The sequence below is a fragment of the Tachypleus tridentatus genome, chromosome 3 (assembly GCF_004210375.1).
Source record: "Tachypleus tridentatus isolate NWPU-2018 chromosome 3, ASM421037v1, whole genome shotgun sequence".
NCBI lineage: Eukaryota > Metazoa > Arthropoda > Merostomata > Xiphosura > Limulidae > Tachypleus > Tachypleus tridentatus.
In genome coordinates, this window is record NC_134827.1 from 65,400,799 (window position 1) to 65,426,669 (window position 25,871).

At 35.8% G+C, this 25,871-nt stretch overlaps 1 long non-coding RNA gene across 6 annotated transcripts in view; it reads right to left on the bottom strand.

The window, feature by feature from the left end:
* The window catches only part of LOC143247005 (uncharacterized), a 206,465-nt gene that overhangs the window by 98,308 nt on the left and 82,286 nt on the right, over positions 1-25,871 (bottom strand). For 5 of the 6 annotated variants that reach the window (XR_013026309.1, XR_013026306.1, XR_013026308.1 and 2 more), the window contains exons 3-4: positions 13,559-13,600; positions 3,535-3,937 (exon numbers count right to left, since the gene is read on the bottom strand). This is a non-coding gene — a long non-coding RNA (uncharacterized LOC143247005). The remainder of the gene's footprint in view (positions 1-3,534; positions 3,938-13,558; positions 13,601-25,871) is intronic. The other variant, XR_013026310.1, reaches the window with a different exon arrangement.

Consider the following 25,871-nt stretch of genomic DNA (forward strand, 5'->3'; position numbering starts at 1 on the left):
TTCACACTGTCTTACGATCAATATGATATCTGTACAATGTGTAAAACACAATAAATGTGTATTTTACTTCACACTGTCTTACGATAAGTATGATATCTGTACAATGTGTAAAACACAATAAATGTGTATTTTACTTCGCACTGTCTTACGATCAATATGATATCTGTAAAATGTTTAAAATACAATAAATGTGTATTTTACTTCACACTGTCTTACGATCAATATGATATCTGTACAATGTGTAAAACACAATAAATGTGTATTTTACTTCACACTGTCCTACGATCAGTATGATATCTGTACAATGTGTAAAACACAATAAATGTGTATTTTACTTCACTGTCTTACGATCAGTATGATATCTGTACAATGTGTAAAACACAATAAATGTGTATTTTACTTCACTGTCTTACGATCAATATGATATCTGTACAATGTGTAAAACACAATAAATGTGTATTTTAATTCACTGTCTTTCGATCAGTATGATATCTGTACAATGTGTAAAACATAATAAATGTGTATTTTACTTCACACTGTCTTACGATCAATATGATATCTGTACAATGTGTAAAACACAATAAATGTGTATTTTACTTCACACTGTCTTACGATCAGTATGATATCTGTACAATGTGTATTTTACTTCACTGTCTTACGACACACCGCCAGAAATCGAGCTATGAAGTTTATCATTGTAAGTCTGTAAACGGACAGACCAAAACAGGAGATAAACAGGCAGACCACAATAGGAGATTCTTATTTTAGGACGAACTTAAAAATGGGTAAGTTACTGTCAAAGTTTCGTCTGTGATATCCACTGATTTTTATGAAGAAAGAGTTTGATGGGTTAGGTTTTGTAAATGTTGATAATATAGTTATTCGTACAATAGTAATATACCCTCAACACTTAACCCTAGTATTAACATAGGCGCGGTATTAATATCATATTTTTAAAGCAAAAACTAAAAAATATGTTGACGTTAACAATCGTATGTATTTATATAAATATAACAGTACTGTCTGTTGTATGTTACTACCATCTATATAAATATAACAGTACTGTCTGTTGTATGTTACTACCATCTATATAAATATAACAGTACTGTCTGTTGTGTTACTACCATCTATATAAATATAACAGTACTGTGTTGTGTTACTACCATCTATATAAATATAACAGTACTATTTGTTGTATGTTACTACCATCTATATAAATATAACAGTACTGTCTGTTTATGTTACTACCATCTATATAAATATAACAGTACTGTCTGTTGTATGTTCATGTTACTACCTCGCAGGATGTAGACGGATCTTCACCAATATTAACATGGAAATTCATTACGTTAGTACGAGGATACTTTCACATTTTCAGTTTTGGAGTTTTTGTAATCGTTTATACAATTACAATTAAAGGTAACAACTTTACATGTCCTGAGATAACCTCTCATTAATAGTGAATTTACATAATCTCTGTCCGTGAGAGGGAGAAATACGCACACTGAAGTGTGCAAGAAAACAAAACAAAGTGTTAATGTGCATCATTGTGTATTTTTCTCTCTCTTTCATTAACGTATTAAAAATCTAAGTTTAGTCTATAACTGAAACATTCTAATGTCACGTAAGTACAGTGGACGTTAACAAATGAATGCTGTATTTTACGTGTTTTTTTCTAAATCAAAACTGTTTGTAAACTGGCAAATAAGTCTTCAATTGGTTAAGGTAATTATCCTAATAAACTATAGTTTCAGTGTAGCATGTGAAACTTATTTACAAAATATCTATTGAAGTTCCCACTAGTAGACAGGAGGGAAGGCTTAGGTAGTTAAGTTTGTTTGTCGTCAAACGCCAAGCTACACAATCAGATATTTTGTGACCATCAGGAATATCGAAACCCGGATTTTAGTGTTATAATCCAACAGGATAACTCCTGAGCCACTGAGGAGGACAGGTATCAGAGGCTGTGGAATTATGAATAATGGGGTTCACTTCGTATTTCCTAACAGTGTTTTTCTACACAGCTTTATGTTCCTCAAACATTGGAACTGACTCATGGTTTTGAAGCAATGAAAATAACCATATACTTCAAACGCTGGAACTTACGACAAATATCCATGAGACACTGAATTCAATAATAAAATACAAACTAAAACGAAACAATTTCTATCGAATGATAAGACACAGTTAAGATATTGCATAGCTTCAACAAAGATACACAATAAGCGTTCATGGCAAGTTCGTTGACGTCAACTCAGAATTCGAAAATTCATTTTGAAACAGTATTGGATTAGCATCACTGTAGTGATTGTTTATTTCAGACTAACCAACCTTTCAGCTATGAAGGTGAAATGCTGTAACACATACAAGCAGACACTTGAGCGAGTAAGTTAAACTTAACTTCTGCAGGTATGTGTTGATTTGTCATGGCGTGTGGCCCGGCATGTTCAAGCGTGTTAAAGCTTCGTCCTAAATATATTTCTAACTGATTTAAAGAACGTTTAAAACGTTAATTAGTGGATTTTAGTTATCAAGGCAGTTATAGTAGCCTCGAAGGAAACTGTGCTGTTCGAATGATGCTTTAGTCAAATTATTTGTAACGTCTTTTGGGGTTGGAATGGGGTGGGGGTAACACCTTATCTTAGTCGCATCCTTAACGATACGGTCATCAAATTAAACTAATAGTGTAGCCATATATTTCTTCATTTATATTAGAATTGTATCGAAAAGCTACACAAAAGATTATCTGTGCACAACCGTCTGTAATGTTGAACTGATACACATTAGGAAAGGCAGCTAATTAACAGCACTCACCGCCACTTTGTGTGATACTATTGTCTCATAAAATAGCGGTATTTCTCATCACTGTCATACAGCACTCGTGGATCCAAAGTGCGAACCCTCGAATCCATAGTTTGAGGATGCTAACCACAAGGGCCACGACTGACTCTTAATAACTTCAAGACAAGAACAGCGTCGAACGGTTTTACTGAAAGACTCGTTCTACTAATCTTAACATACTGACTTACCGTATTTTGAATAAATAATTACATGCTCGTAACTACATTATGTCCATATATCTTGTGTATATTTCTTACATTTCATTTCAAATGATATTAAAAAGTCCATTACGTAGGTTTTTATATATGTGTTTATTATTGTCTGCTTTTTTTCCACATTTCTTATTGGTTTTAGTTCCGTTATACTGTTTAGGAGAGCCCGGCATGGCCAGGTGGGTTAAGGCGTGCGACTCGCAATCTGAGGGTCGCGGGTTCGCATCCCCGTCGCGCCAAACATGCTCGCCCTTTCAGCCGTGGGGGCGTTATAATGTAACGCTCAATCCCACTATTCGTTGGTAAAAAGAGTAGCCCAAGAGTTGGCGGTGGGTGGTGATGACTAGCTGCCTTCCCTCTAGTCTTACACTACTAAATTAGGGATGGCTGGCACAGATGGCCCTCAAGTAGCTTTGTGCGAAATTCAAAAACAAACCAACAAAAACTGTTTAGGGTAACGACACTGAGGATAATAACTTACCCTTTCTGTTTATCCTTCAATTTCCGAAAAATTACTACGATATTCCATCCAAATAATCATGGATGTTGAATGTTTAATTACATCTCTCATCTTCTTCCACCTCACGATGAAGGGGGTCCGTTCCTCTTACCAAAACAACGTCGTCAAGAACACTGGATTTTTTCATGAATTCCATGTTCTGCTTAAAATGGTTATGTTCCCACCACCTGCGGGGCGTCGTTAGTGACGTAATGATTTTATCAGGTTAACAAACCGCGTTAAAAGTACACTTCCTTTTCAAACGTAAGAAACCGTTCATAGCAGTGTCTTGTAGGTTTGTAACATCTCTCGTTTGTTCTAATTAGTTCTTTGAGAGTAATGGCTGACTTTTTCAGGCGATCCAACTTTTCTGGTTGTCCAGGATCTAGAGAAAACAGAAAAAAATCAAGTTTTTGACAAACGAAATTAACCAATATTTCATCTTCATTGATTCTTATGAAACTTTAAGTTTATATATTAACAGTTAAACGCATTTCCAATATATTAACCTGTTGACTGCCAAGTATTTCAGCTGCTACGGCAACTCCGAACCGAGTTCAAAATACAACTCTAATGCTTCTTCATTTTGTAACCTTTTTCGTGACACCATTTTGGATCGACAGTGAAACAATATGTAAGTAGGTCAAATACATGTATGGTGCTGAAATCTAGCGTTGAAGTTAGGTATTATTGAGAACGAGTTATCTCGTCTTCGGCACTGGACAGGTTAAAGAGGCCCAGGTCCATATTCCTGATATACAAATTGTTGTTCTCACCTTACGGTTTGTTACTTTGCCTGCTTCAGTCTTTTCATATATCCATTTTTGTCATGTTAATTATTATTCCCTTGGGTCGGCACAAGAAAGGTTTACCCCTGTTTTGTGACTTTCCCTGCTATCAGAAAATTCTCCATTAGAATTTAAGTTCAACTCTCGCTTGTCACAATGTATTTGCCGCTCGAACTTCCCACAGTTGTAAGCCCACCGAACTGTAGATCAACACGTCCAAAGTTCGCGTCTCGTTACACATACGCAAAAAAAGCGCTCCGTAGTGTGTAGCCGTGGGTGAATTATAAGAGTAGCAGTTACATTCCACTATTCGATTAAAATAGCTCAAGAATTGGCGGTCGATGCTGTTATCTAACTGCCTTCCCTGTAGTCGGTTAGACCAAAATTAGGAATGGCTAGCGCAGATAGCCATTACTCAGTTTCTCCTACAAAACTTGTAGGAACTGTCACTGCCCTTGCCTGAAAGTACCGTTATGTATTACAATCATTACTCAGTTTCTCCTACAAAACTTGTAGGAACTGTCACTGCCCTTGCCAGAAAGTACCGTAATGTATTACAATCATTATTCAGTTTCTCCTACAAAACTTGTAGGAACTGTCACTGCCCTTGCCAGAAAGTACCGTTATGTATTACAATCATTACTCAGTACTTAGTGCACTTTGTTCTATTGTTTCATTCTTACCTTCCGTATCAGAATTTATCTCTGACACAATTAATTATCTTCTCGAACAATAAAGCATTTAACCTTAAAGAATTGTTTGTGTTTTAGATTAAACCAACCATTTTGATTTGACGATTTCTTCTGTGCACGAACAAAATCTAATTTTTACGAAACTAACTTCTACTGGTTGTTGTACTGAAAGATTGTCTGTTTTTGAATTTCGCCCAAAGCTACACGAGGGCTATCTGACCCAGCCGTCTCTAATTTAGCAGTGTAAGACTAGAGGGAAGGCAGTTAGTCATCACCACCCACCGCTAACTCTTGGGCTACTGTTTTACCAACGAATAGTGGGATTGACTGAAACTTTATAACGCTCCCACGGCTGAAAGGGCGAGCATTTTTGGTGCGACGGGGATTGGAAGCCGCGACCCTCAGATTACGATTCGAGCGCCTTAACCACCTGGCCATGCCGCGCCCTACTGAAGTAAATCAGTCGAATGAATACAAAGATGAAAATAAACCTGTACTTGTTGGAACTGGCATATTGAATCCGTACGACACTTCGTGAACACATGGGTCAAGCACTGAGGACAGATATCCTTACGACTGAGCTGTCCCTAATACTGATCTGAGTGAAGAGAACTAACCAGTAGCACCAGCCTCTCACTGCAAGCTATGAATTGAATAACGAAACTGACTGCTACTCTTGTTCGATTGTATTAGCGCAAACTTATACAGTGGGATATTTGCGCTCTTTACACCGCGGGAATCAAACCTCGGATTTAATTGCTATAAATCCATAAACAGACCACTGACTTATTACGGAACGTTAACCTTAAAACGCGTCTCCATCTGAAGTCAGTGGTAACGCGGTGCGGAACCGTGGGATGCCTTCCCTCCATCTTACAGACGGGTCTTGACAAACCTCAAACCGAAACGTTTGCGACATTTCGGAATAGATGGTTTCCAGATATAAAAGGAAATACGATAATTCTCGCGCGCAAATCAATTTCCTGAAACCATTTATATTTAATAACATTCTGATAATGTTGTCACTAAGTTACAACTGGCATCCAGCAGAGAAGCACGTACACGACAGAATTTCCAAAGGCGCATACACAAGCGCGAGGACACTACAAAATAAAAACGTCTCGTAAGAACGACCGTGACAAAGCGCCAATTTCGACTCGGTTTATTTTCATCTGTTTGCAAAAGCAATAACGTAACTTGTCAATTTATTTGAAACGGCAAAAACGAAGAAAATATCCGTTTTGAAACTAGAAACTCGAGGATATATGTAGTGTAGTTAAAACCCCCTTGTTCGGCAGTGGTTCCTTGACTAGACGGGTTTGTTTGTTTGTTTGTTTTTCGCTTCTGTTACAAATTTTGATACAAAGAAACATTAATTTGAGATGGTTTAAAGAATTCTGGTTTTAATAGTTTCAATAAAACAATTTGAAATTATATAAACCTGAACATGAGAAATAGCATTATAATGCTTTATTGTTTTTATTTAAGCTCAGCAGTTTGTAAACTTTTTATAAGCTCTCAGCGTGAGAGCTTATAACAAATTTCCTCCCTTTGTCTCCGGATTTACAACGCTAAAATCAGGGGTTCGATTCCCCTCGGTGGGCTGAGCAGATAGCCCTTTGTGGCTTTGCTATAAGAAAAACATACACAAAAAACACACCCCTTTGGTGAGCACAGCACAGTCTATTGCAGAGCACTGGAATTAACGACAGGTAATCTTACAGATTATAAAGTTTCAGTTGATAACATATTAAGTCGAATATTTGACATCTACAAATTAGAATATAACTGAACAAATCCGGTGAAATATATATATATATATATATATTACAGTAGTTAGTTGCAACGTAGATAAATGTTTTCACGATTGCAAATCATTGTTTAACTTATATAGTACTAAGTGTAGGCCCGGCATGGCGAAGCGTGTTAAGGTGTTCGATTCGTAATCCGAGGGTTGCGGGTTCGAATCCCGGTCGCACCAAAAACATGCTCGTCCTTTCAGCTGTGGGGGCGTTATAATGTATGGTCAATCCCACTATTCGTTGGTGAAAGAGTAGCCCAAGAGTTGGCGGTGGGTGGTGATGACTAGCTGCCTTTCCTCTAGTCTTACACTGCTAAATTAGGGACGGGTAGCGCAGATAGCCCTCGAGGAGCTTTGCGCGAAATTCGAAAAAACAAACAAACAGTACTGAGTGTAGTAACGATGACGTAACAGACAGCTTCTTCGAGAACATTCCGTAAGAATTTTGAGGTTTAACTGCTGGGCTTAGACTTTGTGTGGAACTGTCCCGAATAATAAATACATTACTTTCATAAAGTCGTATTGTCGTTTTTCACACTGTTTACCAAAACACGCGACACATATTATGGGATGTTATCAAAATTATTTACTTCGTACAATATTCTGAATCGTTCGTACGTTATTTCAAAATTCAGATGCTAGCTTTTTTTTCAGTTTTGAGTCGATTGAATCCAACGAAGGAACAACACAGAAGTAAGTTTAATGATTAATGCAATATTATGCGTTACAAAACATAGTTGTTTTTACACTTACAAGCACAGAGAGACATAAATTCTTGCATCTGTAAATGTGAGAACTGACAAACCGTCTTTTCCCCGTCTTATCTTCCACTAATTATCCCAGGAGCGAATTATGTGTGTGGTTGGATGACGGATTATTATAATGTGGGATACATATCTTATGAGAACTGTTTCAGGAACAGCCAGTTTGAATATAAGAAACTAATCGATAATATGGCAATCCGCCGACTCCTTATCGAAAACGACGTCTCACATGATTGGTCGGTACTATCGTGACGTAAAGACCTCCCTATTCATAACTACCAGTATAAAGTCGATGGTGTTATTGTAATGTGGAACAGACACGAGGATATGTAGATTATTTCTTTACGATTGACATCACAAATGGCGCATCCTTTGCAGAGTATCTAGGTGTTTTCAGTAATTGATTTATGAAAGGTTAGTTTCAAAAAACGATCATGTGAAGGTGTAATTTCATAATTGAAAAGCTCTGAAAGTAAAAAGTCATTAGGTCAGTTATATAGTAAAGCTAAGTAGTCTCACTAACATTCTTTTGTATGTGCTTTGGTTCAAGAACAAAGAAACATGAGGTCACAGGGATGGTTTAAGAGGTCATATTGTTAGCAGGTGGTTTTTTTCAACACGACACAAAATATGTCTGTTTTTATCCTTGAAAACGAAATCCACTTATATTCTACAAAAGTAAATATGTTGCGACTTATTCTTAGTTTATAGTGAAGTTTTAAAATCCATCTTCCTAGTTTAAGTATCATAAGATTTATTAAAGTGTAATTGGTTTTTAAACTTCACTATAAACAAGGAAGAAGTGAATTGGGTTTTAAACTTCACTATAAACAAGGAAGAAGTGAGTTGGGTTTTAAAACTTCACTATAAACAAGGAAGAAGTGAGTTGGGTTTTAAACTTCACTATAAACAAGGAAGAAGTGAGTTGGGTTTTAAACTTCACTATAAACAAGGAAGAAGTGAGTTGGGTTTTAAAACTTCACTATAAACAAGGAAGAAGTGAGTTGGGTTTTAAACTTCACTATAAACAAGGAAGAAGTGAGTTGGGTTTTAAAACTTCACTATAAACAAGGAAGAAGTGAGTTGGGTTTTAAACTTCACTATAAACAAGGAAGAAGTGAGTTGCGTTTTAAAACTTCACTATAAACAAGGAAGAAGTGAGTTGGGTTTTAAAACTTCACTATAAACAAGGAAGCAGTGAGTTGGGTTTTAAACTTCACTATAAACAAGGAAGAAGTGAGTTGGGTTTTAAAACTTCACTATAAACAAGGAAGAAGTGAGTTGGGTTTTAAACTTCACTATAAACAAGGAAGAAGTGAGTTGGGTTTTAAAACTTCACTATAAACAAGGAAGAAGTGAGTTGGGTTTTAAACTTCACTATAAACAAGGAAGAAGTGAGTTGGGTTTTAAAACTTCACTATAAACTACGAAGAAGTAGATGAAATTTTAAAACTAACTTTAATGGAGACTTATATGTAATTTCTAAACCCTAGTCACGTTATTACATGGTACACTATCATCCCACAATACCTGTAATTTCTAGACCCTAGTCACGTTATTACATGGTACACTATCATCCCAGAATACCTGTAATTTCTAAACCCTAGTCACGTTATTACATGGTACACTAACATCCCAGAATACCTGTAATTTCTAGACCCTAGTCACGTTATTACATGGTACACTAACATCCCAGAATACCTGTAATTTCTAGACCCTAGTCACGTTATTACATGGTACACTAACATCCCAGAATACCTGTAATTTCTAAACCCTAGTCACGTTATTACATGGTACACTATCATCCCAGAATACCTGTAATTTCTAAACCCTAGTCACGTTATTACATGGTACACTATCGTCCCAGAATACCTGTAATTTCTAAACCCTAGTCACGTTATTACATGGTACACTAACATCCCAGAATACCTGTAATTTCTAAACTCTAGTCACGTTATTACATGGTACACTAACATCCCAGAATACCTGTAATTTCTAAACTCTAGTCACGTTATTACATGGTACACTATCATCCCAGAATACCTGTAATTTCTAGACCCTGGTGTTTTAACTCCATATTTTAGTGTTGTAATTGCTGACTGACCGCTGGATGGTTGTATACAAACAACTCGGTAAATGACGTTTAGAACTGGTTTTTATGGTACTGTGTTGGGAACAGAAGTTGATTTCAACAATTGCGTTCTTTACTTCTGTCTTATTAAAATACGTCAAATTATAAAACACATGAGGCAGTTATTATCTCTGTGGGGCAAAATTTTATCAGTGTTGATATGTTACGTTTAATTAAAATCGTGAAATCATTTAGTTGTAGTTGGGATATGGGCACGCTCCTATCTTCAATAACTTTAGCTTTTAAATGTAATCCGAGGGTCGCGGGTTCGAATCCCGGTCGCGCCAAACATGCTCGCCCTCCCAGCCGTGGGGGCGTTATAATGTGACGGTCAATCCCACTATTCGTTGGTAAAAGAGTAGCCCAAGAGTTGGCGGTGGGTGGTGATGACTAGCTCCCTTCCCTCTAGTCTTACACTGCTAAATTAGAGACAGCTAGTGCAGATAGCCCTCGAGTAGCTTTGCGCGAAATTCAAAAAACAAACAAGCAAGCTTTTAAATAAATGCTAACTGGATTGAATCGAAAAGGAGTGTGTGTATGTTCGCATAGCAAAGCCACATCGGGCCATCTACTGAGCCCACCGAGAGGAATCGAACCCCTGATAAACCCGTAGACTTTCCACTGTACTAGCGAGTAGCAAATCGAAAATGAAGAGAAAATCTATTTTTCATATTAGCACTACTTTCTTTTTATATCAGAAAGTGTGGTAATTTTAAATAAAAACAATAAATGTAAGTATATGTTTAAGTGTCTAATCACATGAGAGAAGTTTGTAACGACTGAATCTGGTGTAGCGAAGTATCGATTTTCTAATGTTTTCCATCTTCTCGCAGCCTCCACACAAACACAATACCAAAATGGCCGCCATTGATTTCGTAGAACGACAACTCATAGATGGCGCTACAAGTTCACAATAAGCGATTTGGGAATTAACCCATTAACAAAAACCTAGAGAAAACACATGTAATTTACGACTGTGACGTAATAGATGGGTACGTCACGTGTCAGTTACGTCATGATAAAAACCCGGTGATGCTTAACGAAACTCCATTTGTGCTACTGAGACATTTCTGTCGGTTTTTCGTACAAATTCATAAGATATCATGCATTTTATTAAGTAAAAATAAAATGTTACCACAAAGGAAACTCATGCGTTCCAAATTAGTACTAACCGTATTTTAAACTATGCTATGTGCAGTTCGTTCTGTAGCCAATAAGTAAACACAACAAATAACCCATTAATGCATCTCTGATCCTTTCTAATGTGCAGACGGCGATCCATCCTAGTGGAGGGAAAAGCGCTTATATTTAATCCACATAAAAAAATTGCTATAGTACGCCAGTAAGTGCTTCGCGAATTTAACCCTAAAGTACATCTCCCAGGACTGGTAAGTGCTCGTAGTGTTATCACAATATTTCGAAGTATGTTAGCTATTGATGGAAACATTTATTTTACTTCAAAGTAAACGGTAAAATTATCGAGCGAAATAGAGATATTTATGTGGTCTGAGTATAAAGGAAGACAAAGGAAAACTATACCTGTTTTTAGATTTTTACTGACATATTTCCCTTAGATACTGCGCTTTTAATAACAATGTTAATTATAAAATGTTTTTACCTAACGTAGGTCTTACTGGAATTGACTAATATATTTTAACTCATATGTTTATGCACAGTGTAAGCCTATTACCTTACTTAAACAACATGTTTTGTTCATTCTTTTTTACGTAATTTAAGTCTACTTGTGTTAATGTTTTTCGTAATATTGGCTTATTACTATTAAATACTATTAATATGGCCTATTAGTGTTTAACAATACGTTTTACACAATTATATACGGCATGGCCAAGCGTGTTAAGGCGCTCGACTCGTATTCCGAGGATCATGGGTTCGAATCCCCGTTTCAACATACTCGCCTTTTCAGCCGTGTGGGCGTTATAATATGACGGTCAATCCCACTACTCGTTGGGAAAAGAGTAGCCCAAGAGTTGGCCGTGGATGGTGATGACTAGCTGCCTTCTCTTAGCCTTACACTGCTAAATTAGGGACGGTTAACGCTGAGAGCCCTTGAGTAGCTTTGGGTGAAATTAAAAAAACAAACAAATTACGTACTATTGTACTAGTGTTTAAGTACAACCTAAAAGGGGGTTTAATGTACAGAATACTTTTCTAACTTTATCGTCTGTCTGGGTTGTAACGGGTTGCGAGCGAATCGACTCTTACTACTGTTAAAAAGCTTTCTCTTGTCAATTTGGTAGAGTTTATTAGAAAAATAAACGAAGCTTCGAGAAATACGAGAACTCAAATCGCGAACTACTTATTTTATAGCATCAAAAACCTTGCCATTGTTAGGATTTTGTTTTCGTCAATACGGACTATTTACGCTATTTTTATCACGGAATTACCTCGCGAAAGCCCCGACTGAGGCCATGAATACACGAAATTTGCAAACCTTATAAAGTAATACTAGTAGCGAGGCTTAGTTTTTCACACAATTTGTGTGCGTACGGCATCTAATCGCGTAAGAAATGAAAGACAACTGATATATATATATCTTTTCGCCCCTATACCGATACGTATATAAAACACTAGGTATTTTAGCTGTCTCTGTTTAAAATGAAAGCTTTCTCTACTCAGTAGATGAACGTCTTTGATTAATTAATATTTTACAGGTCTATATGGAACTAGGCCTAGCTTGACCAGTTTTAACAAGGTACTTTTTACCCAAATGAAATGATTTAAAGACATAACAGCAGCACAAGAAATGGTGATTAAAGTTGTAAGTTAAACAAAACCGAACTTAACATGACAAACATTGCTTGCTCGTGGTGAGTATCGTGTCTTAACATGACAAACATTGCTTGCTCGTGGTGAGTATCGTGTCTTAACATGACAAACACTATTCCACGTAACGTTTTTCATCATAGAATTTTTTCGCGAATGTCTTTAAAATACGTTGAAATCTTGACTGTGGAGAACAGTTCACAATAATGAATAAAACAGACAGAATAATTTAAACAATAAAGTATTGATAGATTACTAGCTGACAGTTGTTCCACTCGAACGTGAAACTCTGCAAGCTGTTTTCATAAAGCACTTATAACACCATGAATTTGTGGGTTTCACGTTCACTGGCACAGTTCAACTAACATATAACTGATACCGTAAAACGTTCTGAATATTACATCAGTTCTTAAATCTGCCATTTCACCCAACATTTCTGGTCAGTTCTGTACGATGTGACGTAAACTTGACCACACATTACTTGATGCAGTTTTTGGACCCTACCGGTAGTCAAACATATGAAAATAAGTCGGTAATTTGAGGGCTAATATCATGCATTGGTTTCTTGCTTATTTAAAGTAACGAGAACAACTGGCTATTAAGGCCAACTTACCGAAATTGATTTAAACATGTATGTTTTTGTATGTTATAATAAACTTCTAGAACAGATATGAGCAACAGAAGATACGTCTTTTAAAACACAGCGATGAAAAAAACCCAAACATTTTTCTATTGTATTAATTTTCGCTTCACTAAAAGTACATTGGGTGAGCATTTCGTGTTGGGCCTGTTCCCGAAACAGCAACAACAACAAAAGGCCATGGTTACCACTGACAGCAATTAATTGTATTTTTAAAGTGGTTGCGAGAAGTGACACTGTTATCTGCTATTAAAGACTGTTTGATTGCAAGTCTACACAAAAAGAACGTGATGAATAAACAGCGAGTGAAATCTGGATCGAGCTACAGAAGAGAGAGACTTTCTGTACTCTGTCCATCACTAGGAATCGAATCCCTGATTTTAGCGTTACAAGTTCGTAGGCTTACCGCTGACCCAGTGGGGTGGGATGGGTGGTAAGTGGGAGAAATCTGAAAATAAACAAAACGTAACCAATTACAAAGTGGACAGCCACCATCTCTTGCTTACAATGGTTCAAAATAACACAACGTTTTTATTGTTTATGCTAGTAATGATAAGTTACAGAAAGGCCTGGTAAACCTAAACTTACTCCTTTTCAATGTGTTGATTCAACTCTTTTAGAACCGAAATTTTCACTCATTAAGCGTAATCGAAACGTGGATTTTTTTAACGGATCCTCCGATTGGTTCAAGCCAACATCACGTGGTATATCAATAATTAGCCGCCATAAGCGCACTGTCACACATAAGACTAATCTATCGATTCAATAAGTAAAGCTTTTTAAATAGAGAACAGTGAAGAAACATGAATAGATACAAGTGAAGAGAGGTAGTGTAATAGAGGTCATTATAGAATCAGGACAGCAAACAATAAAAAGGTTTAAATTGCATCTACATAAGTGTTAATTGTTCTATATTTGTAACACTGAGCTTAAGACCTGCTATGACTCTGACAAATATCTATTTTAATTTGTTTAAATAAAGGTGGGGTCACATCATTTGCGTCGTTCCAAATAGTATTTATAGTTTCAAGGCGTGCTGGACCATGGATCTGCAGATCCAATGTTTGCGTCCCATAACCACAAAAACAAAATCGTGATTTCTGGTGAATGCTTTGTAAGAATAGCGGTTAAAATCACACAATTCCGTCAGGTTGGCAGAAGACCAATAGTTGGCGGTGAGCGCTGTTGACTAGATACCCTTTATTTACCCAATCGGATTAAATTTAGGGACGGCTATAGTGGAGATAGTCATTGAGTAGCTTTGATGGAATATTCGAAAACAAACATACAGGGTGTTCGGAATGTCACTGTGCACTTATATATTTATTAACCGACATGTTTCAATGTAGAATACAGGAGGTAAATATGAATGACAATTATAAACAATGTTGAAAGTGACCCCCCGTTGGCGTGTGTTTTCTTATAGCAAAGCCACATCGGGCTATCTGCTAAGCCCACCGAGGGGAATCGAACCCCTGATTTTAGCGTTGTAAATCCGAAGACATAACGCTGTACTAGCGGTGGGCCCTCCGTTGGCATCAATACAGGCCTGGATCCTTCTTATTTTGTTTCTAAACACCGCTATCAGTTGCTGGCTTGAAATAGACTGAATAAAATATGATTACAAAACTGCACAGTGACTTTCCTAACACCGTGTATAAATATTTCTAAGTCATGAGTTTACTTCATATTTTAAACAAGATAAACCTAACCCTAGCTTGACTTTTAAAACTATCTTGATTTCAACTTTATTGCAATGTTCAGGCAGCTCGTGAATCAAAATTTTTGTTTTTATCAACAATACAGTATTCATAAAGTAGCCTTAAGAAAAGGAATGTCATGTCTCCAGACTATCCGCCTGCTTATCGACTCCAAGTACAAGGATATTAATTAAAGGTGCTTATATGGGTAGTGTCTGAATTTTACCGTCTTTTGTTCTAGGTTATTCTATGCCAGTGGACTTCTGTAGTAACAAGAAAGGTGTTGTTTTTATATTATTTGAAACTCTAAAATACATTCTGTTTAATAATGCGATATGAGTAAGTGGGTTTTGTTTGTTTTGAATTTCGTGCAAAGCTACACGAGGGCTATCTGCGCTAGCCGTCCCTAATTTAGCAGTGTAAGATTAGAGGGAAGGCAGCTAGTCATCACCACCCACCGCCAACTCTTGGGCTACTCTTTTACTAACGAATAGTGGGATTGATTGGACATCATAACGCCCCCACAGCTGAAAGGGCGAGAATGTTTGGTGTGACGGGGATTCGAACCTGCGACTAAATTGGTCAAACCAAATTCCCAAGTCATCTTTTGATAGAAGAAAGTCCATCTTTAAAAGGTTCATATGTATGTTAAAACATCTCAAGCACTTCTAAAGGTGGAAAGTCCATCTGTAAAAGGTTCACATGTATGTTAAAACATCTCAAGCACTTCTAAAGGTGAAAAGTCCATCTGTAAAAGGTTCACATGTATGTTAAAACATCTCAAGCACTTTTGAAAGTGGAAGATCAACCTTTTGAAGGTTCACATATGTAGTTAACTTTCCGAATAACCTTTAAAAGGTGCTTTAATTGTGGACTTTCCTCCTCCGTTTCTTTCAAATATCGTAAGCTTACAAATGTTTCAGTTAACAAACTTGTTGGTTAACCACCAGCCACTCAACTAGTAATATTTAAATAACAAGTGTGCATTGTTTATCTTAATAACGTCTATCACACGCTACATTAATTGCCACTGTAAGATAACACAGATTAAACAACACAGAACAATATACTTAGCTGATTGTATAACGCATATTAACCACTGCTGGGCTGAAGATTACAGAAACTAATAATATATAATATAAGAGTGTATTTTACCGAGCCTAATTTCACTGGGTTATCCAATAAAATTCTATTATTAGTGTTTCACCAGTTGGCTCGCAAGTGTATTAAGATTACAAAATATAACAGTATATTTTGCTGGGTCTAGAACAATTGGATTAACAAAAATTATTCTGTAATTAGTGTTTTATCACGTGGATTAGTTCGTATTACGTACAACGATTTGTTGGAACCGAGACATACAGATTATCCAATAAGATCACATGATAAAGTGTTTTATTTACTTGGGATCGTATTGACATGACCCCAAACATTTCACACCTTTCAATTGTCATGACTATATTACCGCCACGGAACTTGCTAAGCCTTTTACATTTCACCAAAAATTGATTGAAATAACACTGAAATTTTAGTATCAGGCTACATGTTTCTTGGAGCTAAATAACACGTTGGGAAACTGAAATCAAAGAGGGAAAATACGTTTCGCTTATCATTTACTGTCAGAGCTTGAAGTCATGACAAAAAGTGTCATCTTCAGCAATCTCATACCGTAGTGAAAGTCATAAAAATGGCTGTGTTTCTATACAAGTCTTTTTTAGACCGTTATTGTAAACTTACAGCATCTACACGTTTTGTGTTTTGTCTTCAATGTACATAATTAAAATATAATTTGATGCTGACTTGGATACAGATGATTACAGTATTGTTTGATGTTCACTTGGATACAGATGATTACAGTATTGTTTGATGTTCACTTGGATACAGATGATTACAGTATTGTTTGATGTTCACTTGGATACAGATGATTACAGTATTGTTTGATGTTGACTTGGATACAGATGATTACAGTACTGTTTGATGTTGAATTGGGTACAGATGATTACAGTATTGTTTGATGTTCACTTGGATACAGATGATTACAGTATTGTTTGATGCTGACTTGGATACAAATGATTACAGTACTGTTTGATGTTGAATTGGGTACAGATGATTACAGTATTGATTGATGTTGAATTGGGTACAGCTGATTACAGTATTGTTTGATGTTTACTTGGATACAGATGATTACAGTATTGTTTGATGCTAACTTGGGTACAGATGATTACAGTACTGTTTGATGTTGAATTGGGTACAGATGATTACAGTATTGTTTGATGTTGACTTGGATACAGATGATTACAGTACTGTTTGATGTTGTTATGGATACAGATGATTACAGTATTGTTTGATGTTCACTTGGATACAGATGATTACAGTATTGTTTGATGTTGACTTGGATACAGATGATTACAGTACTGTTTGATGTTGAATTGGGTACAGATGATTACAGTATTGTTTGATGCTGACTTGGATACAGATGATTACAGTATTGTTTGATGCTGACTTGGATACAGATGATTACAGTATTATTTGATGTTGACTTGGATACAGATGATTACAGTATTGTTTGATGTTCACTTGGATACAGATGATTACAGTATTGTTTGATGTTCACTTGGATACAGATGATTACAGTATTGTTTGATGTTGACTTGGATACAGATGATTACAGTACTGTTTGATGTTGAATTGGGTACAGATGATTACAGTATTGTTTGATGCTGACTTGGATACAGATGATTACAGTATTGTTTGATGCTGACTTGGATACAGATGATTACAGTATTATTTGATGGTGACTTGGATACAGATGATTACAGTATTGTTTGATGTTGACTTGGATACAGATGATTACAGTATTGTTTGATGTTCACTTGGATACAGATGATTACAGTATTGTTTGATGTTGACTTGGATACAGATGATTACAGTATTGTTTGATGTTCACTTGGATACAGATGATTACAGTATTGTTTGATGTTGACTTGGATACAGATGATTACAGTACTGTTTGATGTTGAATTGGGTACAGATGATTACAGTATTGTTTGATGCTGACTTGGATACAGATGATTACAGTATTGTTTGATGCTGACTTGGATACAGATGATTACAGTATTGTTTGATGCTGACTTGGATACAGATGATTACAGTATTGTTTGATGTTCACTTGGATACAGATGATTACAGTATTGTTTGATGTTCACTTGGATACAGATGATTACAGTATTGTTTGATGTTGACTTGGATACAGATGATTACAGTACTGTTTGATGTTGAATTGGGTACAGATGATTACAGTATTGTTTGATGTTCACTTGGATACAGATGATTACAGTATTGTTTGATGCTGACTTGGATACAAATGATTACAGTACTGTTTGATGTTGAATTGGGTACAGATGATTACAGTATTGATTGATGTTGAATTGGGTACAGCTGATTACAGTATTGTTTGATGTTTACTTGGATACAGATGATTACAGTATTGTTTGATGCTAACTTGGGTACAGATGATTACAGTACTGTTTGATGTTGAATTGGGTACAGATGATTACAGTATTGTTTGATGTTGACTTGGATACAGATGATTACAGTACTGTTTGATGTTGTTATGGATACAGATGATTACAGTATTGTTTGATGTTCACTTGGATACAGATGATTACAGTATTGTTTGATGTTGACTGGGATACAGATGATTAGAGTATTGTTTGATGTTGAATTGGGTACAGATGATTACAGTATTGTTTGATGTTGACTTGGATACAGATGATTTACAGTATTGTTTGATGTTGACTTGGATTGATTACAGTACTGTTTGATGTTGTTATGGATACAGATGATTACAGTATTGTTTGATGTTCACTTGGATACAGATGATTACAGTATTGTTTGATGTTGACTGGGATACAGATGATTAGAGTATTGTTTGATGTTGAATTGGGTACAGATGATTACAGTACTGTTTGATGTTGAATTGGGTACAGATGATTACAGTATTGTTTGATGTTGACTGGGATACAGATGATTACAGTACTGTTTGATGTTGAATTGGGTACAGATGATTACAGTATTGTTTGATGTTGACTTGGATACAGATGATTACAGTATTGTTTGATGCTGACTTGGGTACAGATGATTACAGTACTGTTTGATGTTGAATTGGGTACAGATGATTACAGTATTGTTTGATGTTTACTTGGATACAGATGATTACAGTATTGTTTGATGTTGACTTGGATACAGATGATTACAGTATTGTTTGATGTTGACTTGGATACAGATGATTACAGTATTGTTTGATGTTTACTTGGATACAGATGATTACAGTATTGTTTGATGTTGACTGGGATACAGATGATTACAGTATTGTTTGATGTTGAATTGGGTACAGATGATTACAGTACTGTTTGATGTTGAATTGTGTACAGATGATTACAGTATTGTTTGATGTTGACTGGGATACAGATGATTACAGTATTGTTTGATGTTGAATTGGGTACATATGATTACAGTACTGTTTGATGTTGAATTGGGTACATATGATTACAGTACTGTTTGATGTTGAATTGGGTACAGATGATTACAGTACTGTTTGATGTTGAATTGGGTACAGATGATTACAGTACTGTTTGATGTTGAATTGGGTACAGATGATTACAGTACTGTTTGATGTTGTTATGGATACAGATGATTACAGTATTGTTTGAAGTTGACTTGGATACAGTTCTAAATGATGTACAGTTGTTTTAACAGACTCTATTAAATGTGTATTGAAAACATAAATATGTTTTTTAAAGTGTTTATCTCGGGGGTTATGTGGTCTTGAAGTTTTGGCAAACGTGCTCTAGCTGAAACATTAACCAGGTTAAGTGAAGGGTAACAGTTTACAAAAACATTAACAAGGTTAAGTAAAGGGTGACAGTTTACAAAAACATTAACAAGGTTAAGTAAAGGGTATCAGTTTACAAAAACATTAACCAGATTAAGTAAAGGGTAACAGTTTACAAAAACATTAACAAGGTTAAGTAAAGGGTAACAGTTTACAAAAACATTAACAAGGTTAAGTAAAGGGTATCAGTTTACAAAAACATTAACCAGATTAAGTAAAGGGTAACAGTTTACAAAAACATTAACAAGGTTAAGTAAAGGGTAACAGTTTACATAAACATTAACAAGGTTAAGTAAAGGGTAACAGTTTACAATTAACCAGGTTAAGTAAAGGGTAACAGTTTACAAAAACATTAACAAGGTTAAGTAAAGGGTAACATTTTACCAAAACATTAACAGAAATATAATCTTTAGATTCGGGGCTCGATGTTAGCATATCACAGAGAATCTGTTTTGCAGCTTTTTGCTTACCAAAAAATAAAAATAAATAATGAACCATGAACATACTCTTTAGAACGATAAGATCTATCGTGAGATTGAATTTTTGGTATTATATCTGTTTCCCCTAAACAGCCATATTGATAAACTTACCCGAGCTAGAATCCTGTTTTAACAGTCAGTACTTGACGAATACATGAATTATAAACATCGGTAACAAACATGAGTTAAAACAAAAACAAAACTGAAACCAGCAGTCGAAGAAGTGTAACTTGAAAGTATCTAATGTTAAAAATAAAACTAAAACCAGCAGTCGAAGGAGTGTAACTTGGAAGTAACTAATGTTAAAAACAAAACTAAAACCAGCAGTCAAAGTAGTGTAACTTAGAAGTATCTAATGTTAAAAACAAAACTGAAACCAGCAGTCGAAGTAGTGTAACTTTAAAGTATCTAATGTTAAAAACAAAACTGAAACCAGCAGTCGAAGTAGTGTAACTTTAAAGTGTCTAATGTTAAAAACAAAACTGAAACCAGCAGTCGAAGGAGTGTAACTTGGAAGTATCTAATGTTAAAAACAAAACTAAAACCAACAGTCGAAGAAGTGTATCTTGAAAGTATCTAATGTTAAAAACAAAACTAAAACCAGCAGTCTAAGGAGTGTAACTTGGATGTAACTAATGTTAAAAACAAAACTAAAACCAGCAGTCGAAGTAGTGTAACTTGGAAGTATCTAATGTTAAAAACAAAACTAAAACCAGCAGTCAAAGTAGTGTAACTTAGAAGTATCTAATGTTAAAAACAAAACTGAAACCAGCAGTCGAAGTAGTGTAACTTTAAAGTATCTAATGTTAAAAACAAAACTGAAACCAGCAGTCGAAGTAGTGTAACTTTAAAGTGTCTAATTTATATGCAAAAACGGCTCGTTTGGGTTGAGAAAATATTTTACATAGAAGAGCGAACAACGTTTCGACCTTCTTCGGTCATCGTCAGGTTCACAAAGAAAGAGGTAACTGACCGGAAGCTGACCACATGTTTGAAAGGGGTTGTGTAACTGTGTGTCGAAATGTAGAGGGCGGTATTAGATGTTTGAATATATAATTTTATTTATTTTATTATATTAATATAGGTATAAAGGTGTTCCTTTATATTGGTTTATTTTGGGTTTAAGTTGCTGTATAAGTAAGGCTTCTTTGATTTTGCGTTTGTTTATGTTTGTTTCTTTATTTAGTATTTGAGTGTTTTCTATGGTTATGTTGTGTTTATTTGACTTGCAGTGTTCGAAAACGTGTGAAGGTGACTTTTATGTTCTTTGAATCTGGTTTCCATTTTCCTACTTGTTTCTCAATATAGAAGTCGTGGCAGTTATCACATTGTATTTTATAAATAATGTTGGTGTTGTGTTTGTCAGTGTAGTTTTACATAGTATAGACCTCAGTTTTGTGCCTGGTTTTTGAATAAATTTGGTATTAACTGGAATGTCATATTTTGTTACTGATTTTTGCCAAATGTTGGTTATTTGTTTGCTGATGTCAGGAATATATGGTATACAGCAGTATATAGTTTCGTGGTTTTTTGATTCGTGAGCTGTATTTACTTTAGTTGGTGGTTGATTTTGCTTTTTGTCTAGGTGTGTGCGTATAATGTTTTCTACGGTTTGTGGAGGAAACTTATTGATGTTGATGAAGTATTGTTTTATTTTGTCTAATTCATCGTTAATTTTATCTGGTGAGCATAGTTTTATGGCTGTGTTTATTTGGTTTCTTAGTATGTTGAGTTTTTGTTTTGTTTCATGTGCTGAGTCCCAAGGAATGTATAGTCCAGTATGGGTGATTTTTCGGTGGATTTCTGTTTTGAATTGTGTGTCAGTTCTTGTAATTTTGATATATACTGCTGTATACCATATATTCCTGACATCAGCAAACAAATAACCAACATTTGGCAAAAATTAGTAACAAAATATGACATTCCAGTTAATACCAAATTTATTCAAAAACCAGGCACAAAACTGAGGTCTATACTATGTAAAAACTACACTGACAAACACAACACCAACATTATTTATAAAATACAATGTGATAACTGCCACGACTTCTATATTGGAGAAACAAGTAGAAAAATGGAAACCAGATTCAAACAACATAAAAAGTCACCTTCACACGTTTTCGAACACTGCAAGTCAAATAAACACAACATAACCATAGAAAACACTCAAATACTAAATAAAGAAACAAACATAAACAAACGCAAAATCAAAGAAGCCTTACTTATACAGCAACTTAAACCCAAAATAAACCAATATAAAGGAACACCTTTATACCTATATTAATATAATAAAATAAATAAAATTATATATTCAAACATCTAATACCGCCCTCTACATTTCGACACACAGTTACACAACCCCTTTCAAACATGTGGTCAGCTTACGGTCAGTTACCTCTTTCTTTGTGAACCTGACGATGACCGAAGAAGGTCGAAACGTTGTTCGCTCTTCTATGTAAAATATTTTCTCAACCCAAACGAGCCGTTTTTGCATATAAATTTCTCAACAAGTGGGTTTCTCGACATCACTAAAGTGTCTAATGTTAAAAACAAAACTGAAACCAGCAGTCGAAGGAGTGTAACTTGGAAGTATCTAATGTTAAAAACAAAACTAAAACCAACAGTCGAAGAAGTGTAACTTGAAAGTATCTAATGTTAAAAACAAAACTAAAACCAGCAGTCGAAGGAGTGTAACTTGGATGTAACTAATGTTAAAAACAAAACTAAAACCAGCAGTCGAAGTAGTGTAACTTGGAAGTATCTAATGTTAAAAACAAAACTGAAACCAGCAGTCGAAGTAGTGTATCTTGAGAGTATCGCTTGCTTCACTTATAGACTTACATACGTGAATACGCAAATGCTCAATGATGTCACATATTAAATAGGTACACACGTATATATCGGCTTACGTACCTACATTTAACATTTCTATAGAACGTCAAAAATTGAACTTTGAATTATCTGTTATTCGCTTATAAATTTGTAAAAATGTTATTTGTTTAAAATAAAGACTTGTCTACCGATTTCCAACGAGTTTAAAATACAAGTATTAGATAAGTTAACCTGAACAGGTTGGTTTTTGATGTTAATTATGTTGAGTAATCAAAACAATTGTCATTTAGACTTACACCTTTTAGGACTTCAGTATGCTGACCCCTTCTTCTGTAAGTGTAACAGTCATTGGAAAGCTTTACGAAGCTTACAATTCATTATTCGCAAAGTTTCATAGGCTGCTAGGTGGCACTGTCGGTAAAATCAAGAAGAAAATAAGTGTATTTTAAGAAGTTTTATTATTATGTTTATGAAAAAAGAAAACTGATGTGGGGGTGGTTGGTAATTATTATAAAAAGAGAAGCAACCCTGGTCTAATTAAATACCAAGTACGTCTAGAAATTCGAAAGCACGTGATACGTTTTCACCTATTGCGTTAATGTATTAAAAGATTCTACACCAACTACTAACTGACTGCTTTATCTCTCACACCACTCAGCTGGTTAACGAAAAACACGAAACCGAAAAAATGTTTTAAAATGGTACGGTTTTCTTTTTTACCTGTAGCTGACAACTAGGCTAGCCTCGAGTCATGGAGTATATGCCAGATACGGTTTCCATCTCTTCTCCAAACCCTTTCAGCCTAACACTGAAACCAAGGGCTCGACTAGCTCGAACTTGTCGACTGGCCAACGATTCCAAACCTGTCCGGCCAGATCTCTATGCAACCCTTTGTTACCGCCGGCGCGTCCCCGTATAAGTTGCGTCTTTGTGTTCATTACACTCTACCCTGCTATAGATACATATACACTCTTTCGTTGCGTTAGCACACCATCTGCTAGGCCTTTTCAGCCCAAACAACGTTTTTTTTTGTGTGTGTGTGTGTGTATTTTTTGTTGTTTTTTTTTCTCACTGGCGCAGTAGGCTTGCTGGTACGAAAGGGGTGCGGGTTTTCTTTTGTTACCCTTTGCATTTTAATTTGCGCAAAGCTAGTCTACCTTCACGACCCAGGGGGCCCCTCGAGGGAAACGGCACGTTAACCCTCAGCGTCGCGAAGATCATCCCGTGTTCAGTTATCTAAATATAAATGAATGGTTCGCTCAGAATCACTTCTTCAATATCTGATCTCTAGATTGAGTTTTGAGGAATTTTCTTTCTTTCAAGGTTTTGCTTTTTTTTTTTTTTGTACGTTTGAAGTACAAAGTTCACTTTCAGCTATACTATGATAATATTTTAGCACGGTCATTTTTATTTTTATTTTCAAGTTTCGCTCACAATTAAAAGGATAACAAATGACCAACGAACAACAAATTCTATATATCGAGCTACCGTTCATGTTTTCATCAACATATCTCACGCTCTCACCCAAAAGAGATGGAATAGTCTAGAATTCTTGCTATGCAAATACTGCGTTCGGTTGATTGCCTCGCATGGTACAGTCACAGCTGTTGCGTTCCGATTGGTTGTTGGTGTCACGCGGGAACGCTCGTGGTTTACAACTGGCTTTGAGTGTGAATGGAACACACACTCTCTCTTTCTATTCTTTTATTCTACTTTTTTTTTTTTTTTTGTATCTCCAGATTTACTGATGGTATTGAAGAGCATACATGATGTTTTTTTGTTTTTTTTTTCATGTTCTCAGATAGTTCCATGTGAGTTTTCCCAACATCAACACGAACCCCAAGAGCAAGATGAGATGAGATGAGATGGATAGTACGGCAAGCGATGTGCTATTGTCTGTTCAATGTTTACGATAATAAACTGTGCGCAGGCGTGCGAGTTAGATTATAAAAGATGAAGTAATGAACTATTTGTTAGGCTTAGTGTGACTGGTAAAATGTGTTGTATGAATGCTGATGGGGCACAACAATATTAAAAAAACAACAACATTTGTAGTTAAAAGCAAATCTGCACATTGGGCTCTCCATGTTCTGCCCACCACGGTGATCGAAACTCAGTTTCTAGTTTTGTAAATCCTTAGACATACTGTTGTGCCGCTGGGGGTATATCATAATTAATAAATATTATTCCTATGCGTTATTGGTCGCGCATCACGGAACCACCAGTGAGTGGGCCACGCTTGGCACACATTCAGAGTAACAAGTGAAGTTACGTCAGTTAGCAAGTTATTCGTAGTTGCTTTAAAGCTCACCTAAAGACAGACTTGTTCTAAACCGTAAATATTTGTTAAACCAAAGTTAATACGTTTAAATGAGAATAGCAAACCTTTTATGTGACGGTGAAGCCTACTATTCGTTGGTTAGAAAAGAAAAAATTAGCTCAAGAGTTGGCGGTGGGTGATGTTAAGTAGCTGCCTTCCCTCTAGTCTATCACCGCAAAATAAGGGACAACTTTCACAAATTCTGAAACAAACCATTTACATTAAATATAGTTCTACAAATATTATATTTTTCAATACGAGTTTACACCATTCTACATCCAAGCAGTCCATCCTCTTTATCCGTGGTTCACATTTTCATGACCACCACAATACAGGTTTTAAACTTATATCACTATTTGTTTTTGTTGTTTTTTTTCATTTCTTCATAGGGCCAGCATGGCCAGGTGGTTAGAATTTTCGACTCGTAATATGAGGGTCGCGGGTTCGAATCCCACTCACACACCAAACATGCTCGCTCTTCCAGCCGTGGCAGT